The sequence below is a fragment of the Austrofundulus limnaeus genome, unplaced genomic scaffold (genome assembly GCF_001266775.1).
Source record: "Austrofundulus limnaeus strain Quisiro unplaced genomic scaffold, Austrofundulus_limnaeus-1.0 Scaffold397, whole genome shotgun sequence".
NCBI lineage: Eukaryota > Metazoa > Chordata > Actinopteri > Cyprinodontiformes > Rivulidae > Austrofundulus > Austrofundulus limnaeus.
Window position 1 is genome coordinate 53,768 of NW_013952799.1, and position 7,432 is coordinate 61,199.

The 7,432-nt window shown below is 38.6% G+C and overlaps 1 protein-coding gene across 2 annotated transcripts in view; it reads left to right on the plus strand.

Annotated features, from left to right (window-relative positions):
- Positions 1–7,432, plus strand: part of LOC106528704 (zinc fingers and homeoboxes protein 2) — a 127,557-nt gene that overhangs the window by 37,391 nt on the left and 82,734 nt on the right. Inside the window, exon 2 of one of the 2 annotated variants that reach the window (XM_014023943.1) lies at positions 6,147–6,317. The gene's annotated coding sequence lies outside the window, so the exon portion shown is untranslated. Of the gene's footprint in view, positions 1–6,094; positions 6,318–7,432 lie in introns of those variants that run through there. The other variant, XM_014023944.1, reaches the window with a different exon arrangement.

Genomic DNA, 7,432 nt, shown 5'->3' on the forward strand with positions numbered 1-7,432 from the left:
CCCGGAGGAGCTGGAAGAAGTGGCTGGGGAGAGGGAGGTCTGGGCCTCCCTTCTGAAGCTGCTGCCCCCGTGACCCGACCCCGGATAGGCAGAAGCAAATGGATGGATGGATGGATGGATGGATGGATGGATGGATGGATGGATTATAATTTATTTTATTAAATTGCAGAATGTTCTTCAGTTTAAAATGTATGTGATCCATTGGTTAAAAATAAATGGGCCAGTTTTTCTCATACCGACTCTTTTTCACTGTTTGACTTGATCAAGACTTTTCTAAGATTTTACATTACAAAATAGGTAAAAGTGTGTGACTTGTACTGTAATGGTAACGGGTCAATATCGGTATCGGTCAATATCGGTATSGGACAWTTCTCAAAGTTGTAATATCGGTATCGTATCGGAAGTTAAAAAGTGGTATCGGGACATCCCCACTAGAAACACATTCCTGAAAAGTTCTCTCCGTTGTACTGAGATGTGTGGTCCTGCAGCATGTACTTCCTGTTTACTACAGCCATGCGTAACGTTAATGTCTGATGAAATTATGTTTTGCAACCTGGTTGGTTTGCTCCAAATCATTAGATGGAAACACACCTAATTTATGCACACTATTGTTTATCTGTTTCTTATTATTATTAATAAAATCATCATTGTTATTATTAATTTTAATATTATTTCACCTTAGTTCTTCTTTCCCCATTTTGCCGTGCATCTACTTCATATTTCCTTTTTTGATTTTTTTTGCAACATTTTAAAAGTGTACTCAAAATTTGCTTGGGGATCAAGTCAAACATTTTTATAGTGTTTATTTTTTTTGTCTTTTTAGTTTGTAGTATAACAATGATCACCTCTGAGCCACAGGATCCCTGTTAGAGTCAGGCATACTGACACGCTCGGTGTCAGAGCAGAGCCGCTTACCATCAGGCTGCTGATGGATGGGGGATGAGGTCAGTCCTGAGGGGGATCCAGGCTCTCTGGAAAAGACCTGTTGTTCTGCGTCTCTGTGTTCATCTCCCTGCTGCGCTGATGATCTCATCTGCTCGCGCTCAGAGCCTTAGTAACCCACACATAAACACCACATGGACGCATCACATGGTGATGAAAGCACGGCTGGTGTTTCCCTCGGAAAGGAGCTTCTTAATGTTTATATGTTAATCACTGACTGGAATGAGGACGGCTATGGAAAAAAACAAAATAAAATAAAAAACAACGGAATCCTTAAAATGAGTGTGAGCTGCTGATAAGTTTAATTTATTTTTTTCCTTTTCTTTTTCTTCATGTTGATCAAATATTAAGTGCAAGTGTTTATTTTGGATCCAGGTTTTAAGTAAATTGTGCCCCTGGGACTCTAAATGGTGCAACGTAGTGCAACTTTTAAGTTTTTTTTTTATATTTTTAAGTGCTAGTAGATGTTTTGGATTTTAATCGTATTCAACGGAGATGAATTCAATCATGAGGAGAATGTAATATTTGGTGATTTGCAAAAGGATTTTCTGATGGAATTAAAATGGAATTAAATGGTGTTTGGATCACTTTAAACAAATTTGCTGCTGAAATCAGTTTTGACACGCAGCGAGGCGAGGCTGCATCGGTTTCTAAAATGTGAAAATAATTTCCATTTTCATTTTGAGCCTAAAACGAAAGCCAAGCAGGGAGATCACTAAGTAGTTTGACTCAAATAGATGTCACGTTTTCGTGCCTCGATTTTCTTGCATAAAATTTGGTTGAGTTGCAGTTTAAATGTTTTAAAAGAGACTCATTAACATCYGTGCCATTAACCTATTGTTAAGAAGCTATTCTTCACTCATTTTTTATGTTTTATTGCAGCCTATTGTTGAATGATCAGAGGTTTCCTAAATGTCAAGATATTTCCTATATTGTCTTTAATTTTACAGCCCTATATTGTCTATATTGGCTTAACATGTGCTTTAAACTATATGCAGCAAAACACACTGCAGCCCTGATCTGTATGACAAAAAAAGTTGCTATTTTTTGATTTGTGGGTTAAACAACGCAAAGATTTTACACGGTAACACATGACCAAACCCGCCCTGAAAGGTACACTTTACTTTCCCAGTTCAAAAACTCAAATATTGTTTTTTTTTCTTTCACYTCCTGCATCAGGTAGATGTTTCTATGTCTATTTTTTTTTGTCAAAACCAAAGAGAAAAGTCAGGAAAACGATTATATCTTCTCCAAAGTGTGAAAGCAAATGCTGCAAAATGCTCCTGGATAACATTTTTACTCTGAAATCACTTTATTGCTCCACTTTCTGTCTTTTCTTAAAATAACGATTTATGGCAGCATTTATTCGCAACGGCAGACAAAACCTCTGAATGCAGCTCGTGTGAAGGGTCGACTGCTTTTTACTTTCTGCCTGATCCCTTTAAAATACAGGTGAAAGTTGAGAATTTGGCTTCATAAAGCGGTTGTAACCCTGAGCTCGGAACGGGAGTAATGCAAAGTGTAAATACAAAAGGTGCCTCATGCTCTAATGCTCGCACGCAGCTGTGCACAATTAAAGAAAAGCTCACAAACAATGACAGAGCCTCGAGCGGGAAAGTCAAGTGTGTAAGAGCAGTTTATGAGATCATGTGTGCAGACAAACAAACAGTCTAAGATGAGCAATTAATCACATCTCAACCAGTCGGTCTTAAACGATGATAAGCTTTGATGAGAGACACGAGGTCTCTGCGTTCAGCAAATCGTTCGTCTTCCAGGTGTTCAGAATACCTTCGCTCAATTCTCATTTTTCTTCTTCTTACCGTTTGTTCCTCTTCCTGCTGACTCTCAGCCTCCTGACGCCGGCCGTCCGTCTCTAACTCCATTCTTTTATTTTATTTTTTGCACCGTTTTAACCTTCGTGTGGATTTGAAAGTGATTGACCGCTAATGACAAATGAAAAAGCGGTCCGTTTCCTGCTGGCGTGGAATAGCTTCTTGAAAGCAAGGAATACAGCAATCGCACCCAAGCTGGCAGGGCTGATTGGCGCCGCGGTCCAGAGCCCGTGCTCGAGCAGGTCCCGCTCCTGCCATTATTTGTGTTATTTTAGGCTTAAGAGGAGCCACTGGTTGCCAATCTGTGTGCGAGGACATTTTTGCATGAAGATAAAACTTTGCGAAACCCCCACGGGGCACCGCTGGGTGTCTTATTACACCTTACTTGATTTGTTAACACACTGTTTGGGGAAGAAAAACGAAAAAAGCAAAGAGAAGTTTAACTTTTTGGTGGGTCCCTGCTGCTTGAATCGGGTGGCCTCGATGAAGTAAATGAGAGCTGTCGTTTTCCCACATAGCTGGTTTGTGGTGGTACAGTTGCTTCTCTAACACAAACTCTGAGCGAAACTCATTGGCTGTGCACAAATTCAGGAGCTGCATCCTTCGAAGGACCCGACCTTTGTCGATTGCAAAAACCAGAAGAAAGTGGCTGTGAATTTGGACCATCTAGCCTTCAGCTGTCTTCCCACCCTTACCCCTGTGTACATCCTTTCACTTAGCAACTGTGACTGCACTAATTAAAAGTAATTAAGTTCAAGAATAGATGAAAATGAGCAAAATATTAATATTATTAGTATTATTATTTAACAAAATCAGCTTAGAGGCAACACTTGAAGACCAAAGAGGCTTGCCAAATGAGCTTGTTTACAATAGCTGTGTCCGAATTCAGGGGTTTGGTCCTTTAAAAGACCTGGCCTACCCGGTCTAGGTGGGCTGGGTCCTTAATAACAACACAATCACTTAAAACTTGTCATTTTTAGGTATGTAGGTAGGCAGTTAGGCAGGTAGGAGACATGTAGACAGGTAGGTAGGTAGACAGGTAGGTAGGTAGACAAGTAGGTAGGTAGATAGCTGCGTAAATAGGTACACAAGCAAGTAGGTAGGTAGGTAGGTAGATAGCTACGTAAATAGGTACACAAGTAAGTAGGTAGGTAGGTAGGTAGGTAGATAGCTACGTAAATAGGTAGACAGGTAGGTAGGTAGGTAGGTAGGTAGGTAGGTAGGTAGGTAGGTAGGTAGGTAGGTAGGTAGGTAGGTAGGTAGCTACGCAAATAGGTACACAAGTAAGTAGGTAGGTAGGTAGATAGGTAGGTAGGTAGGTAGGTAGGTAGGTAGGTAGGTAGGTAGGTAGGTAGGTAGATAGCTACGTAAATAGGTAGACAAGTAGGTAGGTAGGTAGGTACAGTAGGTAGGTAGGTAGGTAGCTACGTAAATAGGTAGACAAGTAAGTAGGTAGGTAGGTAGGTAAATAGCTACGTAAATAGGTAGACAAGTAAGTAGGTAGGTAGGTAGGTAGATAGCTACGTAAATAGGTAGACAAGTAAGTAGGTTTGTAGATAGCTACGTAAAAGGTAAACAAGTTAATAGGTAGGTAAGTAAGTAGTCATGTAGGTAAGAAGGTAGGTAGGTTGATTGATTGATTGATTGATGTCCCCAAGGGGAAGTTTGTCTTGGACATCGTACGCCCAACAATGCTGCTTCTACAATTAACACACTACAAACAGCAATAAGAAGTCATGTGAGCACCTCAAAAAATCAAAAACACATATTGTTCAATAATCCCAAATAGACTGAGAGAAAAAAAAACATGTATTTCTCAATAAACACACATTGCACATTCCCACATACCTTCTAGCATGTACACAAACCTAGTCAAACCAAAGTTTTAGTAGCATGACAAACACCATATGCCTACTTTATTTAACAGTCGGATTCATGTAGAAACAAATGAATTTTTAAATCTATTGAGTTGACAAGAAGGGATTCTAAATCTAAAACTATATTGCCTTTTCTTGCTTTGTCCGCCATTACGAGCAGGAGAAGAAGGATCCATCGTACCCGTCCCTCAAATCAGGGAAAAAGAAGGTTGCATTTGTTGGTCGCATTGGAGGGGTCTTCAAATTTGGTCATCCTCCGACAGAGACATAAGCGGCTAACAAATCCGACCTTGGGAAGACGCAGCCCCTGAATTTGGACACAAAAACCAAAACTTGTCTATGCAAATGACAAAATTGCCTAAAAACACAACCTCTTTAAACTTTCAGTTTTTGTACTGCCAGATTTTTATTTAAAACTGTACTCCTGTTTTTCGTTTCGTCCACCCTTACAAGCAAAATGTTATTCCGGCCAACCTGCAACGCATACTGTAATAAGGTGGGCCAAGGACAATGCACAGACCCACCCCTCGAATCAGGGGTAAAAAAGGACATTTTTGTGGTTCATAATTGGAGGACTGCTCAAATTTGTTGCATCACTGTGACGTAATCGGCCTTCAAAGACGCAGTCCCTGAATTTGGACGCAGCCGTTGTGCAGAATCTTTTCATAGAACCATGGGATTAATTGATAATCTTGATTTATTTTGGCTAATATTTTATAAACTACTGAACTGATTTTAATGAAACATTCAGAATTTAACAGACATTGAGCTAAATCTTGGTGTCATTTACAACACATGCGCAGAGATTGTGCATGATGGTAATTTAACAGTTTGACCAAAATGACTCCATTGTTTCTCAGTTAAGGGTGAGCGAAGTTTAAAGCTAATATTGTAATGTGCTTGGCCGTATCTGTCCCTGTATTACAAAACTGTTTTTAGGGCACAAGATTCAATTTTAATTCATATTATTTGCATTTAATATCTGATATTTATTTAGGCAAATAATGTGTTGAAAATATTGGTCATTTTACTGTTTTGAACAACAGTTATGGCTTTTTAAATATATGTTTTTATGCATAAAAGCTGTACTTAAATGTACGTTGATGCTCTTTTTGCAGGTTTTGACATTTAAATGATTTACTTAGAAAATTAGAGTTTCAGTTTTTAGAACGTTTTCAGCTCTGACATGCCAATTTAGATTTTTTCTTTTTTTTCTTTCTTTAACCAATTCACATTTCTCTTTTAAGAACTGTAATTTAAAGTTTGAACATTTTTAAAAGGATTAAGCTGTCAGTGATGACTCTAACCYTATTTGCTAAAGATGATTAAAGAATTAGAAGAGTTACAGTTTTTACAAACTCTATAAACTGTCTCATTTCAGAGAGAATACCATCACGATCTGATTTGTTTTTAGATAAGCCTTTTTTTCTTTGTTTTTTTTAAAATCTTTCCATCACACTTTATCGTCTCCGCTGACGTCGGCCTCGTTTTTCAGATCCTAGAGGAGGAGATTACCCTGAGTGCTGCTGTCCTGAGCGACGTCCAGCAGCAAGTCAGACGGAGAGAAGGAGAGAAAGGAGCAAGCTGTGTTCGCAGGAGGAGGAGGAGAAAGCTCAGGACGAGCCCCGCCCCTTGCAGTGAAGCCCCTCCCCTTCGAGGAAGTGCAGTGAGTACCAACATTTTTTGGCTTTTTTCACCTCTTTACTCATTAGTTGAATTCATTAGTTGTACTCCACATGTTTTTATTTAATATTCTTAATTTTAGCTCTCTCCTTAGTGCATAACCTCTATTTTCTTTCTTTGAAGATTTTTTTAAATATCTTTTCTGGTTATAATTGTCTTATTCTGTACAATATTTAACCTTATTTTTGTTTGAATTACTGTTGGCATCTAACACCATCAAAACCAAACAAGTGTCTCAAATCTCTTCAGGTGTTCTGGTGAAGTCTGTTGTGTAATTCAGAACCAGTTTGACCACAAAATTCTGTATGTTGAATGGATGACTAAATGTTTCTGCCTTAATCAGGTAAATCATGTTTGCAGACATGATGCGTGCATTTGAAGAAGGAGGCAGTTATTTTTTTGTTGTGTTTRGTTTTGCAGCGGAGCGTCAAAGTTTGAAAAACCTTCAGGTTTTTGACAGACAAGCTGCTTGCAAATCAAACACACAAAACAAACGATTTCCCACCTTTCTAAAATCACACATAGAGAGCAAAAAAAACTACTTTGCTTTTGCTCAAAACTCTAAATAAACAGTGGTGAAGAAGACAATTTAGATTTAAACATACATTTTATAAAAGGCATCTGATGACCTCTTCTGCTCATACTTTTGATAATAATCTAATAAAAAATTATATACAGTTTGATATATAGTTCATATTTGGTTTCTAAATTTTTTAGACTGTAGAACACTAAACACTGAATTAAATCTGTGTAAAGGTTATTTGTACTTTGATGGGGTGACATTTTCTCAGGTTGCTGAACTTTGGCTGAAAAGTGAATAACTGACATTTTGGCATTCGCCATTTTCTGGCAGGACTGGATTAGTTTAATGGCGACCCCTTGGAAAGGAGCGTGAAGTAGGGCTGCACCGATTAGTTGAAATAATCGATGACGTCGATTATGTAAATTTGTCGACGCAGATTTTTTATTATCGATTCGCTGTATTACATAACCACCCGCCACGTGAATGTTCATGCAATTGCATTTCGGTACCTAAAAGCATCATTGCGACCTGGTGGATTAATTATCTTGTGAACATGACGTTCACTTGCTCAAAGT